Below are 19233 nucleotides of genomic sequence, written 5' to 3'. Positions count from 1 at the left end.
GCAATGCTGAAATCCCTTTGTCGTTGTGAACAACGACACTACAGGGAAGCTGACCAACATATCAAAATTGTTCAGTTTGAGTGATTTTACTTTGCCAATGAAGTCCCCAGAGCTACTTATGTGATGAATGCATTTTCCCACCAGAGGCCTAAATGACGACACTAAGTGTTCAGCACAATCATAGGTTGGAGAGCCAATGTACTCACTATTGGACGCAGATGGATCTCTGGAAGCCTTGGAGGAACTACACCATTTGATTTCAATCTTCGCACAACTTCTGGTGGAAAGGGGGAGGCATTCAGATGCGAAGCACTCTTCCTTACCTTCTGGTTGGTGGGGTCTTTACTGATCTTCCGGTATGCGCTGTCACTCTGTAAACTGTTCATTTTGCCATGATAGTCATCACGAGACATTAAAACAGTGGCGTTACCTTTATGAGCTGGAAGAACCATCGTCTCGGTATCCTGGCGAGGCTTACATAGTGCAGCCCTCTCTGCCACAGATATGCTACTCCTTTGTGGACGAGTCTTCATAACTGCTAGAGAAGTTTTGTGTCCTATTTCTTCTGCTGATTCCATAGAAAGAGGACGAACAGCTTCTTCAATATCACTGATGAATGCTGGTATCGGAAAACCCTTTGGTGTGGGTGCAAAGTTCAGTCCTCTACTTAAAACCATCATTGTAGCATCTTCCAGATGTATATCTGTCACATTAATGACGGAGCATCGAATAACAGTTTATTGCTACGAAGAAGTCTCAAGCCAGCAAAACTTTGCCGTCTGTCTTGATGTGACTACCTAACGAACCAAGTCTGACTTGGCTCTCGTTTCACCATCAATCCAGTTCCATGAATTGTAGGGTAATTCTACAGATGTCTTCAGATGCAGGTGATAAAGTTGTTCAGAAACCAGGTCCAATTTTCGACAGGTAAAACGGAACACCTCCTGAATAATAGCAACGCCAGCTTTTCTTAAATTGTAGTATATCAAAAACTGACCCATACGGATTTATATTTATGTGCAAATAGCTGCCACCATCCTTTGCAGACAATGAGTGTACCCAGAACTCTGGTACACAGAGCATACATCATTGCTGACGAGAGCTGTCTGGAGGACAAGCTTTAAGGCACTACAGATGAAATGAACAGTAGATATAAAGAATGCAGAAAAAGACACGAAATGTTTTAAATCCATGGCTTTTCTGCCTCGTGGGGAGCCTTCCGCACTCCACCAGAGACAGCAGCATTCCTAGGTTCCGTTAAAGATTATTGAGTGCTTTGGAAGCCTGGAGTTCTCTAGATCCCTTGTGATTGTGTCTATTCGTACATTAGATGGATGACATGTACAGTCCGTGAGAGATGCACAGAGCACCACAGGTACAACCGGCTATTACAACCCAATAAATCTGCAGTGGCAGAGTACTGTATTGATACTGGGCACTCTACGGCGTACGATAACGTCAAAATTTTAGCCTCAACTTCATCTTTCTGGGACTCAGTAGTGAAAGAAGCAATTTAAATTCAGTAGACGATGAATTTAATTAATAGAGATAGAGGCTTCAGCTTGGACAAATCATGGAATACGGCACTTTCTGTAATAAACCACAAAGACGTTGTGATGTGGAACTTGTAGTGATACATAGATACCACTGTGTGGATTGACTGTGCAGCCATAAATCTAATTCCATGCATATGTTATACCTCTTTGCCACTGACCAACGTCTCTGGTGCCTTGTGTATCTATGGCCGCATGCGCAGTGATGCGGCCCTCGGGTGTAAAAGGATGAAGCAAGTGCTGCAGTGTCGATCGCCTCAGCTCACTCTGAAGATGGCTTATGGTATACAGCTGAAATTTTAGAAGAAGTAGTGAAATTTATGTGGCTGCATGCTTGAAATTTTATGGAACAATCATTGCGCTGTGAAAATATGAATATGCACAAAACTGTGTCAGTCCTACTACCTTACACTCAAGTAGAAGCAGTGAATGTGTGGTTGAGCATGTGAGTTGTTTCCTGCAGCACATGTAAAGGCTTAATGAATCATCTGTGTGAGTGCACTACACTGACAACTTTTTGACCGGTAAACTTATTGAAGGTGAAGATAGTATAGCTTAAACTATGTGTGTGTGGATCTACCTAGTACATACTCGGAACAGTTGTTAACACAGAGGTATAAAAATGTAGGCATATAAACTGTAGCTGTTAATGAATCGACCCTGACAATCTATTCTCACACATAACTAATAAAATCAGAAAGTGGTTGCTGGCAGTGTCTTCCTCACAGTTCGTGAAGTATTCACTGACTGCCTCAAACCATTCGCTTTCAAAATTCAGTTATCATGTGGTTCTCTCCATGCCCGCACTCCTCCCTCCCCTCTGGGCTTTGCCTTCTCCCCTCCCCTCTGGGACCCCTTCTCCTATTCCTCTGCTCCACGCTCGCTCCCAACTCCTGCCCCCCCCCCCCCCCCCCCCGCTCCTGCTGCCCGCCCCAACCCCACCCACCTCTGCACCCTCCTCCCCACCCCACACCCATCCCACTCTGCTTCGCATCTGTGCCCTCTTCCGTCACAGCCCTCACTGGCCCACTGCTCCCATTTCTGTCTCCCATCCCATTCCGTGCTCCCATTGGTTTGCCTTTGGCCCTTTTTTCCATTCTCCCTCATTCACTTCCTTCCTAGTCTCCCTTGTCTTTTTGCTAGTTTCGTACATGCTGCTTGCTTGAGTTTTTTATCGTGTGTACTTAATTAGACCCTCAGTTCATTGTGTCAGACGTTGAAATATGTAACTGTGTACTTACACTATCCTGTTGTTATTTTCTATATTTTTTGCCTGAGTTATCCTGATACTTGCTTTACTAATAACAAGACTAATAAGTATTCAAGAATTTTTCAGTTTGTTTTCTATTTATGTTCATCTGTATTGCAGTGGCCATCATCCCCAGAGCCAAGAACAGTCTCTAGAGACAGTGGATATACGACACCATCAGAAGGGGCAGTTCATGATGCTCAGGTTAGACTTCAAAATAGTATTTTTATAGTTGATTAATGCTCTTTTCAAGGCTGTTATGTTTTATTAACCAATCAAAATACCTAGTTTGTTTTATTGGTATCCTAGTACAAATTTCCATTTTTTTAAAATAACTGACCATCCGCATCCTGACTCTGAATGCAATATTGAGCTGCACTAATGAAGTAATCTAAAACACACCACTTGTCAGTATGAAATTTCCTAGATATAATATGGTTTGAACATTTTCAACAGTGATTAGCTGTGGGTCTTTATGTGGCCAATGTTATAAAGGTATAAGAATGAAAATTCGTGGCTAGAATAATATGTACACACAAGTAAAGGCAACCACTCAGCTGATATATGGCACATAGAAACACCTAGGAAAAAACAGTATTTAGACTAGAGTTTGGTTTCTTGCTTTCTCTCCAGTAAAAGTACACACATTCTCCCACCCAGACACACACCTGCAGCGATGGCTCCTAGTGATCATTAATAGCAGTTACCTGGGCATATAGAGGCAGGAAGGGAGTGGGAAAGTTTGTATAAGGCAAGGAGGGGGTAGAAGGTTAGTGTCAGGTCTCTTGAGAGATGACTTTCTGGCTACACAAAAAGACAAGAAGAGTAAAGAGTGTAGAGCATATAAGAGGAAGAGGGGGGTGACTTTGAGGGGAAGAGAGGAGAGGACAGGAAGATGGTGGTAAGGAGGGAGACTGGCAGGGAAGACAGAAAGGGAGAGTGCATCTGCATTGATACACGTCTTAATGACAGTAAGGCACTTGTAGAAACAATGATTACCAAAGTCCAGGCGGCCACTAATCCAAGTAGAAAGAGTTCTGTGTTCAGTAAATTAGATAGAGAAGCAGTAGTGTCAACTCTCAATGAAGAGCCTGAAACATTTATCTCAGGACAGGATGTAGGTTAAAGTTGGAAACAATAGCTGATCAAGGACTTTATAGATATGTACCTAGTAGAACAGATCATTAAAGGAAGGGACTCTCCATGGTATAGTGTCGTTGTAAACAAACTTCTAAAAGATCAGCGACTGCAAATAACAAAAAAAAACCATAGGGCTACAGATTTAGAGATGCTGAATGAAACACAATTGGCTGTGAAGAATGAAGTTCATGATGCCTCTGTTGACTAATGTAGCGGAATATTAGCGAAAGGTCTTTCACAAAATGTAAAGAAATTCTGGTTGTGTGTGTCTAAAAGCTGGTACCTGTGTTGAAGCCATCATAAAACTGCCTTACAAATCAGTACTGAAATGTCATGTACCAGTTGTTGAACGTGTCATATATTTACAATAAAACAAGAAATATCCACAGAAAAACATTCATGCTGTATTGTGAAATCACAACAGAGTGGTTGAAATTGAATTCAGGATGGATGACAAACTGTAGAAGAAGCTGGAAGCATAAAATTAGCTGAGGCGAGAAGTGGTGAGGAAAATGGGAATGTATGAAGTAAAGTGTCTGGATTGTGAAATGAAGTATACAGGGCAAATCGGAAGAAATATCAAAATAAGGTTTAAAGACCACAATAATAAAGAGTGTGACTCATTGGCAGTGGCTAAGCAGCTCAAGAATGAAAAGTACCATGAATGTAATAAGATTTCAAGAAAAAGGGTTGTTGCTGTCAAACTGAGACAAAGTAGAGATTTTTTGCACATACAGAGAGGAATGCATCTGCTTGTAAAAAGAGAAGACAGAAATGTCTGAAGGGGCATTTCTGGACCCAATGCCCACTTTTGGAAGCAGCCACCAACTTACTCTACTTAACAGTGTTAAGTTCTGTGTTCCCTGTTGGTCATTCTATATGAATGCATGCATTGCATGTTTGTTTTCAGTAGATTCATCTTGATAAATATTCGCGAAGCAATGATTAACATGATCAGTGCTGTGGCCTTATTTACTTATTTATTTATTTATTTATTTATTTCCCAACAGTTTCTGTGGTCTACTCCACTACCATCTGGCACCAAGATGCAGCAAATATAACATTAGCGTCAGCTGTCCCAAAATACATCATCGTAATGTCAGTAATAACTATTGTACATTGTATTATGTTTCCTAATATTATAATGAACTACACATTACATGTGTCGTGTTACCAGCAAAATCGTAAAACCATGAAGGAAACATAATTGCAAATACCATTATAAAGTAGATTTTAGATTTACTGTTGAAATCAAAATGGCTAAAGCAATAGGTGTATTGTTCAGTAAGAGATCCAATAATGTGTATCGAGTAAGGTGCAAATGTGTAATAAAACACGTACAATTTGTTAATAAAATTGAAATGTGTACTAGAAAAATCCAGTTAGAGTATGAGTAATATGTTAACATAATGTTACATCTGAATGATGATCTGCCCTCTTTGTCCAGTGCAAAACTGTGACCCACCCCCTCAAAAAAAAAGGGGGGGGGGCGTAACAGGGTCCCGTAAAATAACTTAAACCACTGCCCATGGCTCCCGACGACAACAAAAGTAATTTCAGTGTGTACTGTGGTCATGCATAAGGCAAAATAATACGAATAAATAAGGTACCATATGAGGTGGTGAGGAACATGCACTCAACATAAAATAGCCACACATGGTGCAAAACACCTAACCATATAAGATGTGCCTTTTGTCACAAGTGACCAACGCAAACCCCATGTTACATCTAGCTGAGAAGAAAATTGCACTCAGAACCAGACCTGAATCAGTATGTTGCCATGCAAAAGTAGGACACAACTAGCACTCAGGCAACATGCAGCTGTCTATATATGTGTCTATGGCCATCTATGTAACATGCAGTACATTTAGTATAATAATATACCACATACAGTAGCTTCCAACTTCGTTGGAAGAGGGGTACATACTGAAAACAGTGTAGGTAGCCAAGCACACATTCATGAGCAGATCAGTCTTAACAATACTGGGCACCATAGCGTGACAGTGACCTCAGTTTTTGGCAGAAACGAAACGCTCCCGTAGCATACTATGGCCAAGTACAGAGTAGTAGAAACCAGTAAGGCATTACATGGATTAGGAAGAGCAAACTTATAATAAGATAACATCTAATCTGTTTATCTGGCCCTCATAAATTCTGTTTCCAGTTTATCCGTGCGTGGTTTTTTTTTGCCTCACAGTTAGTTTAGATTTCTCATATGCCCCCTTTCTACCTAGCGTTACTCTGGTCAGAATTTGTACCGGTATTGTTCTTTTGATCTTGTGGCTTGAGTGTGCATGAGTGAAATGGCTTTGAAACAATAGAAAGTGGTTACTTTTATGGACAAAAAGTTGGAAGCACTAAACAAAATAGGCAAAGGTGAGCTCCATAGAAGCCTTTATTCTCTTGTATACGTGGGCCTTATGTGAAATGTATATTGACAACAGTAGAATTGTTCTGTTGCCAGCTTTAAATACCATCTATCTATTCCCCCCCCACCCCACCCCACCCCCGTAGTGTCCTACAAAAAGAACATTGTCTTCCCTCCAGGGATTCCCAGTTGAGTTCATGAAGCGTTTCCCTAACACTCATGTGTTGATGGATCCCAGCAGTGACAAATCTAGCAGGCAGCTTCTGAATTGCTTCGATGTCTTCCTTTAAAATGGCTTGGTGGGAATTCCAAACAATTGAGCAATACTCAAGAGTGGATTGCACTAATGTTCTATACATGACCTGCTTTACAGATGAAAAACACTTTCACAGTATCCTCCCAATAAACTGAAATCAACCGTTCGCCTCCCCTTCTCTCATCATTATTTGCTTGCAGCATTTCATATTGCTTTGCAATGCTATGCCCAGATATTTAATCAACATGAGTGTTTCCAGCAGCATACTACTAATGTTGTATTAGAACATTATGGGATTGTTTTCCCCTACTCATCTGCAGTAATTTACATGTTTCTACGTTTAGAGCAAGCAAGATCACATTACAATTCTGTCTTTTGGGGATGCATCTGGAAGACATAAATTTCCTCTGCTGTTGAAAGGAATATCTGAAAATTCAGGTGCATTGAAACATGTTGTTATTTCTGTTTGGCAGTTGTCTTAAAATAGCAAAATAATGCTTGGATGAACAGTGGCAATTTTTTAAAAAAATTGGTTTCATGATGTTGTGCCAATTGTGAGAAGACATTGGGAGTCAGAGGACCTTCAGCTGAAGGCCATATTGTGTATTGACAATGAACTGCCACACATCCTTGGTTGGGACAGCTTGTCAGTGGTGATCTCAGAGTGATGTCCTTCCCTCCTAATGTAACGGCTTTTCTTCAACCACTACATCAAGTTATCCTAGAGAATATCAAATGTGTATGCAGAAGACAGTTACTGGGTAAATTGATTGGTGAACAGGAGAAGTTTGTGTGGTTGAAGTTGATAAATATCGAATATGTGGTTTTTATGGTTGCATCTTCTTGGTATCAAGTTATTTAACTGTTTATTCTGAAATCATGGAAAACAGTGTGGCCTGCTATTTGTGATTCCACCACTGCAGCTTGTGAAGTTGTCAACACTTCTGAATTCCTTGGAATGTTAGCAAACATTCATGGTTGTCCAGATATAGATGATAATGACGTAAATGCGTGGTTGCAGAATGACAGTGATTCTGGTTATGGCGTGACGACCAGTGATGAAATTTATACTGCCACCTGTTATTGTACAGAGAATGACAATAATGGTGAAGTGGACAATGAAGTGGACAATGAAACTGGCATATCAGGAAAGAAATAATGCATTATGCGGAGGCAGTGACGCAGGTGGAAATCTAAGTGTTCACCTGTTACATCAGTCAGAATCAACAACAACTGAGCTGATGTTAGGGAAACATGGATGTGATTGTACTGCTATGTAACTCCACGCAGGTTTGAAACAGAAGAAACTTTCACTATTTCAGGACGTACACTATGTGATAAAAAGTATCAAGATACCTGGCTGAAAATGACTTAAAAGTTCATGGGGCCCTCCATTGGTAATGCTGGAATTCAATATGGTGTTGCCCCACCCTTAGCCTTGATAACAGCTTTGAATCTCACAGGCATACGTTCAGTCAGGTGCTGGAAGGTTTCTTGGGGAATGGTAGCCGATTCTTCACAGAGTGCTGCACTGAGGAGAAGTATCGATGTCGGGTGGTGAGGCTGGGCACGAAGTCGGCATTCCAAAACATCCCAAAGGTGTTCTATGGGTTTCAGGTCACGACTCTGTGCAGACCAGTCCATTGGTATTGTTGTGTAACCATTCCGCCTCAAGCCATGCGTTACAAACAGGTACTCGATCGTGTCGAAAAATGCAGTTGCCATCCTTAAATTGTTCTTCAACAATGGTAAGCAAGAAGGTGCTTAAAACATCGTGTAGGCCTGTGCTATGATAGTGTCATGCAAAACAACAAGGGATGCAAGCCCCCTCCATGAAAAACATGACCACACCATAACAGCACCACCACCTCCGAATTTACGCTGGCAGATGACATTCACCGGGCATTCGCTATAGCCACACCCTTCCATCGGATCGCCACGTTGTGTACCGTGATTCGTCACGCCACACAATGTTTTTCCATTGTTCAGTAGCACAATGTTTACTCTCCTTATACCGAGCGAGGTGTCATTTGGCATTTACGGGCTTGATGTGTGGCTTATGAGCAGCTGCTCGACCATGAAATCCAAGTTTTCTCACGTCCCGCCTAACTGTCATAGTACTTGTGTTGGATGCTGATGCAGTTTGGAATTCCTGCGTGGTGATCTGGATAGATGTCTGCCTATTACACATTACGACCCTCTTCAACTGTCGGTGGTCTCGTCAGTCAACAGACGAGGTCGGCGTGTATGCTTTTGTGCTGTACGTGTCCCTTCACGTTTCCACTTCACTATCACATTGGAAACAATGGGCCTAGGGATGTTTAGGAGTATACAGACACTTGACCCAAGTGACACTCAATCACCTGACCACATTTGAAGTCTGTGAGTTCTGCGGAGCACCCCATTCTGCTCTCTCACGGTGCCTAATGACTACAAAGGTTGCTGATACGGAGTACCTGGCAGTAGGTGGCAGCACAATGCCCCTAATATGAAAAATGTGTGTTTTTGGGGATGTCCAGATACTTTTGATCACATGGTGTATATGTGAGTAAGCTACAGTATCTACGGGATTTAACTGGCAAAACGTGTTTCTTGTTAATCTCAAAATTAAAGGTTTGTGTATTGTAGTATATCGTAGAGTTTTTGTGTTTCGTAGAATATTTCTGGAATTTCAGTATTCAGAATTACATCCATTCCCACCTATTGTGGCTACAGATCAATAAATGAAACCCACACATTACACCAAAAAAGTAGAAAGATGTAGCACAAAGGCAATGCAATGTCAGTCCTGCATCTGTCTTGGGCTACACCTATTTCGGCTTGGTTAACGGGCTGTGCTAAACACACTGCACTGGAGCAGATATGGATAGTGATATGTATCGGCCATGATGAGTTGGCCTTCTTCCAGTTTTTGATTTACATAACTGGCTATATCGAATGGAGAAGTGCAGGTGCAATTTTTTTCGCTCCATTTTTGGTGTTGAGTACCATTAGTTTTAGGAGAATCATCTGCCGCAGAAGTGAGATGATTTTTTTATACACACACACACAGTCTGAGATACATGTACATTATAGTGATCGTACTAAACTGCTGGCACTATTGTTTTGTTAGTGTGTCATTGGTATTATCATACCTTATGATTGTAACAAGCATGGCGTGTTGTTGATATTGGACAGGTGTGTGGTTCCTGTAGACATGTTTTCAGGGCTTGTCCTTAGTTAGGTGCAGTTATGTTGTGTATCAGAGTTCAATACTTTGTAGTTTCAGGCTCTGTTTTTCACTCTGTGCAGGATGAGTTTTGGCAATTACTACTGCTGTTTGTGTTTGTACTTTCTATCAGTACATTTGGAAGCCATATAATGTGTAGCAACAGACATTGTATGGCTACTTGTGTTGTGTATTCTTCAGGTTTGTGTACAGTTCACTGCATTGTCTTGATACTCCAGTGTCCTATTTTTCTGATGTCACTTGCAAGTTTCATTCTTTGGTTGGGAATGTGGTTGTATTTCGATGCAAGCGTGGGTGGTTGGTGTTTGTCACATCGGACATATATGGCATTATAAATTTCCCATATGAATAGGCTTTCACCATTTATGTATGTACTATACTTACATGTTACCTTATTATACATTTGCACTTTGTTAATGCATTATTGTTTGACAGTGGTACACTATGGGGGTGTTTTGTTTCTATTGCGAACCAAGGACAGACGTACTGTCATGCTGTGATTACCTGCTACTGTTAGAATGATGTGCTAATGATCACATTCTTGATTACCTGTGCTGTTTATGGATGTACCTTCTAATGATACAGTTGGAATCTGTTAGGGTAAAGGGAGATATTTTCGTGGTATAAGTAATTTCGTGATAATTTTTTGCTTGTGTGCAGCGGACATCCAATTTGCAAGGAGAAGGTTGGCCCATGTTGTGGTAGTTCTGTGCTTCCCACCAGATGCCTGTTTCTATTCCACGGCACTTAAAAGTCAACAATACAAAACTTTTTCTCATTCTTCGTGCCGTTTCGTGAAATACTGTGGTGGTTATTGCATCATCTGTGTATTTTTGATACTGCGTGGAAACTATTGAAGGTACGTGATTTATTTTACGGTATATTATAGTCAGTGATACAGTGAACGTAAAAATGTATTGCAATTACTTGTGTGGCTTAAGTTGCACGTGATAATGCTTAAGGGGAACAGTGAATTTCTTAGCAAATTCCACTCTACAGGATGATGTCTTTTGCATGCGCTCTTATTTTTCGCTATTGTTTGAATTGTAAGGAGATATCAGCTTAGTGTACTACAGCAATGTCATTGCTAATAGTATGTTCTACATGCCTGTACGTCTAAATTTGTGTTTTGACATACCACGAAATTACCTACCTACATTTATTGCAGGTCATGTACAGGATGCCAAGGGAGCATTCAAAATATACTATTCAGCAACTTCTAGCCACTGCTGAATTAGTGAAAGTTAATAATGGGTGTATATACCAAGCTTCAAAGCAAATGGATGTTCCATGGATCACATTAAAAGACTGCCTCAACAGAAATGTGAAAGACATTCGAGATCCTCCTAAATGAGGAAGACCATTTGCTCTAATGCCAGATCTCGAGATACAACTATGCAACCACATTATAAAGAGTCAAGAACTGAGTTTTGGGTTGAAGGTTATGATGGTGAGAAAAATGGCATACGAATTAGGGAAACGAGCTGGTCGTGGAAATTTCTTAAACTCCAAAAAAGGAAGTGCCAGCAAATGATGGTGGTTGAGTTACAAGACAAGGTACAATATTACCTTATGCACTCCTGAGAACCTTGCCGCTTACAGGGCTTCTATGGCAAATGAAGAGACGATTCGTGATTTCTTTTCCAAATTAAAGAAATTGGTGGAAGATTTAAAAATTCAGAACTTGCCTGATCGATTATGGAATTGCGACGAAATTGGTTTGTTGTATGTCGTGAAAGCAAATAGTCATTACGTCAGTAGGAAAGCGATACATTTACAAGGGAACTTATGCAGGCCGTGGAGAGTTGCATACACTTCTAGGTTGTATCGTGCCAATGGAACACGGATTCCACCTATAATTATATTCAAAAGGAGTTCGGTGGAGTGATGTGCTAAAGCATGACAGTCTTCCAGATTCATTAGTAAAACTTTCTCTGAAAGGCTGATTAACAGTGGTTTGTTTTTAGAACGGTTAAATTTTTTTGTGGATGCCATCCCTCCTTATCTTCCTGTCATCCTCCTGATGGATTCCCACGCATCACGTATTAACCATGCTGTCATAGCAGTGGCTAATGCCAATCAAATTTTCTTGTTGACATTTCCTGCCCACACATCGCATCCGCTGCAGCCACTTGATGTAGGTGTGTATAAATCACTGGGCCAAAAGAGTGGACCAATACATGAAAGAGAAGCCGACTGAGAAGCCGAACAGAGGCAACTTTCATACAATTTTAAATCCAGCGTTTATTCAGAGTTTTTGGGTGAAGAGTATACAAAATGCCTTCAGGAAAACTTGAATTTATCCCTTCAACCAAAATGCTATTTCTAGATAGGCTGTTGCTTCTTCACAGATAACAAATAACCCTGTTCAACCCACTCAAAACAGGCCTATGGCATAAGATGTGAAAAACGATTTGTTGATACTGCCAACAGCAATGATAAAATCCAATAGGCCCACTGTGAATCAGAAAAGAACTAAAAAAATTCAGGAATGAAGTGTCTCAATGAAGAACTGCAACTAAAAGCCTCTACATCGAAATCAGAGATTGCAAAAACTGCACGCAAAAAAGACAAGACAGAAGATGTTTGGCTTTGTGGTACGTGCCATAAATCTTACTCAAGTGAGCTACGCAAAAAGAATGGAGCTAAATGGATCCAATGCTCGTTTTGCTTAACACCATACCTGGTGCTCTGCCAGCATTCTGGCACAGAGGAGGAAGTTTATATGTGCGACAACTGTTCGAGGATTCAGGCATCTTTAGCAACAATGCCTAGCAGTATGTTATAATAATGAAGACTCTCTTCATCTGCATGATCATTTGTATTGTTAGTTTGTAAAAGAAAAAGAAGTAATCCAATAAATTTGTTGTGAAATTACCGTATTTATGATTTATCACGAAATTAGATTACTATTCTCACAAAATTACCTACCTATGCACAAAATTACATACTTTTTATCGTTTGGAAGATTCCACTACATTTATTCAGTAGCACTATTTAAATAAGAAATACAGTCTAAAACCATCGTATTACATCTGATCCCTAATGGGAAAGTATTCATAAAAGATTAATTTCATAGACAGCAGAAGTAATTAGCAAAATGACTTATTTTATCACGAATATGTTTCCCTTTACTCTACATGCTGTAAACTATTATGTTAGATGTTATGCACATGTCGTATGATTGGCTGCTTATTGCCTGGGTGCTATAGCTTGCATCACGTAGGACAGCGCTTCCACGCATAGAGATAGAGCAGTAAGGAGGCGCGGAGGGATGAGAACTGTGCATGTGTGACAGTAGAGAGTGGGCAAAAAAAGTCCACATTGCTGAACTACAATGCTGCGGTCAACAGCCAGGCTCATTTGCCTGCGTTCGATCAGTCGTCATGAGAGAAATAGTAATTTACGTCTTGACGACATTGCATCCAATGCTTCACAGGTTTATTCTGCATGACATCGGGAGGCGAGAACAGCTGTCTCAGCTTTGTGAAGTCGTGAAGTACACATTTTCTCAAATGACAATTGTCTAACGACAAGCTCAGTGAAACTGCTTGCAATAATTATTATTTATTGCAATTTGAACTATATTATAAGTAAAAATGTAATACACAATAAAATTAACTTCAGGCACAAAATGAAATCATTACAATTTCTGACAACTGCTTCTACTCAATAGAATTTTTAAAAATATGTATGAGATTTGTCTGTGGATGTGTTTGATTGTAGTTAAGTGTAATCACTGTGTGTAAAAAAGAATTAGTGATAGGAAAAATTAATATAGAAGACTATCATATAAATAGTCTGTAAGTAGCCACATTTTTCCCTCTTAATAGGATTTATGAGTGTAAACTAACTCATCGCACATTACAGTGAGAGGCTGCATTTATAATCCATTGAACAAGCAAACAGTTAACCATCATCTACGAATAACTCTAAGGAATGCTGACCGATAACATCGAAAACCACTGATATCTTGGCAAGTAGCAATTATTGTCATTTTAGGGCCTTATCCAGTTCGTGCATTGAAAGTGATGGGGGTTTACTTGTGGAAATATCAGACATTTGATGAATGTATCTAGCTGTATTGTTGCACCATTTTAGAGCATACAACATGGTGGGAGAAGCTTAACTTCTCCTTGGGCAGTATGTTGAACATTATAGTCTGCATAATTCAAAGGATGCAAAGTCCTAATCAAACAGGCTATGAAGTTCTCATTATTAAGTATGCAATTGATATGTTTACACACACATATTTTAAAACACGACTCTTTAAAACTAAGAAATATTATTACTTTGTTCCAAAGTCTACAACGTAATACCATCATCACTTCTATGAGGGTTGTACAAAAATAAGGTTCTCATGTCATTTACAAATAGAAAACATTGTTTATTGTTATTAATTTATACATCATTGAAAAGCTTACACTTTTGTCTATTTTTCAACATAATCTCAATTTTTTTTACATGCTTTCGAAGACAGTGCTCCAGCTTTTGTATTCCTAAGTCAAAAAAGTCTTCCGCCAACCTGTTAAGGAAGCGTGTGACACCTGCTAGAACTTCATTGTTGCTCTTGAAGTGTTCCTTTAGCTTGGGGAATAGGTGTCAGTCGCTGGGGGCTCAGTCCGCGCTGTACGGGGAATGGGGTATAACAATCCACCCAAATTTCTTCAAAAGCTCCTGTGTTTGATGAGCGATGTGAGGTCGAGTGTTGTGGAGAAGCACAACTCTCTCCTTCGTTCGTCCTCTCCGGCGATTCTGGAATGCTCGCCGGAGTTTGGTCAGTGTTTCACAATATCTGTCTGAGTTTATTGTCGTCCCAAGTTGCATGAAATCGATGAGGAGTACCCCCTTCTGATCCCAAAACACAGTCGCCCTAACCTTTCCTGCCGACTGTGTTTGTTTGAATTTCTTTGGTGGCTGTGAACCGGAGTGACGTCACTGACGAAATTGTTGTTTTGTTTCAGGGGTGTAATGAAACACCCACGTTTCATCTCCAGTGACAATAGAGTCCAACAGCTTCTTGTTGCCTCCTCCCTCACATTGTTAAAGAAACTTTCGGGCACAGTCAAGGCATTGATTCTTGTATCCATAGTCAGCATCCGGGGAACCCAGCGAGCACACACCGTGCGATAACCCAACGTTTCTGTTAAAAGTTCTTTCAGTTGGGGGAACAACACTGACAGTTGAGTGAATAATTTGGTTGTCGTGAAATATGACAACAGATCACCATGCAGGAGCAAGATTCTTGCTATCTAGCTTTAACTCGCTGCTAGCTGCTCGAAAAGAGAGTGAACATTATTGGCTGCCAGTGCCTTGTGGAGGGGATGCGCAGAATGGCCGAAAATTGGGCCACCTCCTTACATGACGCGGACTTCAGTAGCGTCCTCCTTCTATGTGGTAACATGTAGATTCGGGTCTTGGTCTGAGTGTCATTTTCTTCTGAGCTAGACACAATGTGTGAGATTTGAGTTGCTCACTTGTGACCAATAAAATTCCTGAACTCCATCTGAAAAGGTCACAGAAGGGACCAATGGACTGAACGATTGCTGTGTCATCCCCAGCCTTCTGGCGTCATCAGTTGCGGATATGGAAAGGTGCGGGGTCAGCACACTGGTCTTCTGGCTGTTGTCAGTTACTGTGACCTGAAGCTGCTGCTACTCATTCAAGCAGCCCATCAGTTGACATCACGAGACTGAGTGCATCTGATTCCGATTCTTCAGCTAGTTTCTTAATAAGCTAAAAGTATCTACACACTGCTGTAATAGCCTAATTACCTATATGCAGCTGTTGAATGTTAGCAGTGGAGTTGTTACGTGGAGACTGGTAGATCGTTGGGGTTGCAATATTTCAGTAATTACAAGGCAGCGGAGCAGTAAACATCATTACAAGGGACGTTATATTAAAACCAACGCAGAAAATTACACTTGGATTTGCCTGCATTGCCCAAACATCGATGGCTGTATTACTTTAAAAAATTAGCTCAAAATTCTGTCTTTAGCAGCCCAAATAGCAAAACATCACCTAGTCTGGTCACCAGGACAGTACTCAGTTATGAAAACCAGTTCCGATAAGGAACCCTTTTTTTGGGGGGGGGGGGGGGTTGTAGATCAGAAGGGGTATTCGACATTTGATCTAGAAAAGATGCAGTTACCATACTGCCAACTAAAGAAATATTTAATTATGCATTTGGGTATGTCCTGCATTTCTTGCTTAACACTTTGCTGTCCGCACGTCTCGTACAAATTTATTCGCTTGACGCTGGCAGCGCTAATTTGGATTACTTGGCTTGTCACTTGTTACCTTTCCATTGATGACAAGCTTCAAACACATTGACTTTTGCATGCTTTAATTTTTCCGGAAATCCTCTATTTTGCCGTATCATTCCACAAACTCAAATTTTCTTTTCAAGTAACTTCTCTGCAAGTTCTACACTGTTATAGTAATTATCCATGTAGGGGGGATGCCGCTTTCCATAAGAAGGTGTCAGTAGTTGTCGGAAAAATGTAAAAATGATGATGTTTGTCTGAACCGGTTGCGGGATATTGTTTTGCGAAATATTGGTGTGTCATATCAATGGTTTCATTGACCAGTAATCATCGATCCTTGCTTTTTTTTACAATTTGCGTAAGGATAGCAAGCCCAAACCATTTTCTAAGTTCAGGTCCCATAACTTCGACAAATTTGGCCTTTTTCTTTTATGCAGTTTCCTTGTATTGCAATTTTGACTGTAATACTTGCTGGTTTCGTTGCTAATATATTCAAGTATATCGTTCCCAATATATAATTCTAAGATATCCACGGCACTCTGTGTATGTTTGGGAAATATGTGTGGACCCGGAGATCCTTCAAATTTGTTATTGGTCCTCAGTAAATCATAGCCTGTCTTCTTTGTCTGATTCATCCAAATCAGTTAGCAACTTTAGCATTCGCCAAATTCTTCTTGGATACATTTCACTGTATTCCGATGATTCTGCTTCACTTTCATTTTTTTGATATCCAGTATCTTCTTCCCAATCGGCCAAGTTGTCTGGAACGTCAGACAAGATGTTCACGCATTGATCGTAAATAATCGTATCATTTCTCTTGTCTGCCATGATGAAAGTGCACAAGTACTTATAAAAACAAAAAACTTATTGACGTGTGTAACTTATTGTTACCTAAACAAAACACCAACAGAATGAAAAAGATACTGAAGTGCTGTCACCGGCCACTGTGCGATACTGTGCTCACGACACCGCTGTGGTGTCGCCGGCCCCTGAACAATGCTATGCACACGACACCACTGTGGTGTCGCTGGCCGTTGACCGCTATTTCGTGCACGACACCACTGTGGTGTCAACCAGATGCCAAAGTGTTAATACTATTTGTATGAAGGCCTCCTAATAGCAAATTATGGATATAAAATTTAAAAAAAAATGTGGTTTCCCAATAAATGAAACACGTGAGCCCTTTAGGAACCCTCTTTGACACGTTGGACCTCAGGCATTTCCACCTCCCCCCCTGACAAACTACTGGCTATGACTTTGGCACGTTGTTTGAAATGTTCATAAATGTAAAATTGTGCACGTTACAAAATGAAAAATCATAATGTCCCAGTACATGAGCCACAACTGGAATCAGTTAATGTTTACAAATACTGGGGTGTAACACTATATTTATCAAAAGGAATTATCACATAGCCTCAGTCATAGGTAAAGCAGGTAGAATACTTCGGAAATGAAATCAGTCTACAAAGGAGATAGTGGGACGATTCATCCTAGAACATTGTTTAAGTGTGTGGGACCCATACCAAATAGGACTAACAGGAGATAGTGAATGGGTACAAAAAAGAGCAGCAAAAATGATTACCTGTTCATTTGATTCATGGTTACAGGTTTGTTTGACCCATAGGGGAGTGTTACAAAGGTGCTGAAAGAACTGATCTAGCAGATGCTTGGAAGATAAACTGTAAACTAATCCTTGAAAGTAATGATTCAAGGAATGTAGACTAACTTCCTACACCTGTGATGGCAAAACATTACACTTGCTAGTATGTGTTAGGTCAAGTTAGGTTGGCTATACTGCAATAGGGATTCAATGTTGCAATAGCGATATTGCAACAGCAACCTCTATACACATAGTAGATGATACGGTTTTCTGTCCCATTTTGTAAATGTAAGCTCTTGAACAAAATGAGTGAATAAAAGAAATAGTTGTTGAGTTGCTATCACAGTGACAGCAAACAAACAACAGCATAAAAATGTAATTACAGGTATAAAAGAGCATATGCTTAATAAACATTTGATGATGGATGATATCTTCAAAACAATACAGAGCATAGTTAACAAAATAAATAATAACTGAGATTGTAACTTCTTCTCACTCTGTGTTTTATAACAACAATGATACAGTAAATAACTGAGATTAGTAGCTTTTCACTCATCAATTTACGGCGACAATGGTGCAGTTCCAACCAGCTCCCTATTGTCACTTGGTGGAATAACCACCAAAACTGTCTTCCTTGTCATCACCAAGACAAATCGTTAGTTATTGGTGGTCACTGATGATGCCTCAATTGTCTGTGCAACTTGAATAAGTTTTTCAAAGTGTTTGACCTACTTCCTCCACGAGGCTGCAGCCACAGTTGCAAGAGCTTCGCACAACAGCTTTTCCACATCTATTAGTGTAAACTACTTGTTATTGTTCACAATATTAAAAAAAGAAAGTTGCTACTCACCGTATAGCGGAGATGCTGAGTTGCAAATAGGCATAAAAAAAAAGACTGTCGCAAATAAGTTTATGGCCATCAAGGCCTTCATCAAACACACACACACACACACACACACACACACACACACACACTGCGAGCAGCAGTGCATGAGTGGCAACTGGGTGGTGGCAAGGGCGAGGCTGAGGTGGGGAGGGGAGAGATAGTAGAGTAGGGGTGGGGGACACTGAAGTGCTGCTAGGGAGCACCCAGGGATGAGGTAAAGAGAGGATAGGGTAGCTAGGTGCAGGAGAGGTGGGGGGGGGGGTGCTAGCAGAAAACGAGAGAAGTAAGACTGGGTGTGTTGGTGGAATGAGGACTATTTAGTTCTGGAATGGGAACAGGGAAGGGCTGAGGGCAATGACTAATGAAGATTGAGGCCAGGTGGTTTACAGGAATGTAAGATATGTTGCAGGGAGAGTTCGCACCTGTGCAATTCAGAAAAGCTGGTTTTCGTGGGAAGAATCCATATGGCACAGGCTGTGAAGAAGCCATTGAAATGAAGACTGTCAGTGAGGTCGAACATAATTATGGTCTGTGAAGGCTTCAGTGAGACCCTCAGTATATTTAGAGGGGGACTGCACATCACTGCAGATGCAACGACCACGGGTGGCTAGGCTGTATGGAAGTGACTTCTTGGTATGGAACAGGTGTCAGCTGTGAGAGTGGAGGTATTGCTGGTGGTCAGTAGG

Source organism: Schistocerca nitens, chromosome 1 (genome assembly GCF_023898315.1).
Source record: "Schistocerca nitens isolate TAMUIC-IGC-003100 chromosome 1, iqSchNite1.1, whole genome shotgun sequence".
NCBI classification, from domain to species: domain Eukaryota; kingdom Metazoa; phylum Arthropoda; class Insecta; order Orthoptera; family Acrididae; genus Schistocerca; species Schistocerca nitens.
Note: the sequence above shows the minus strand (reverse complement) of the source record.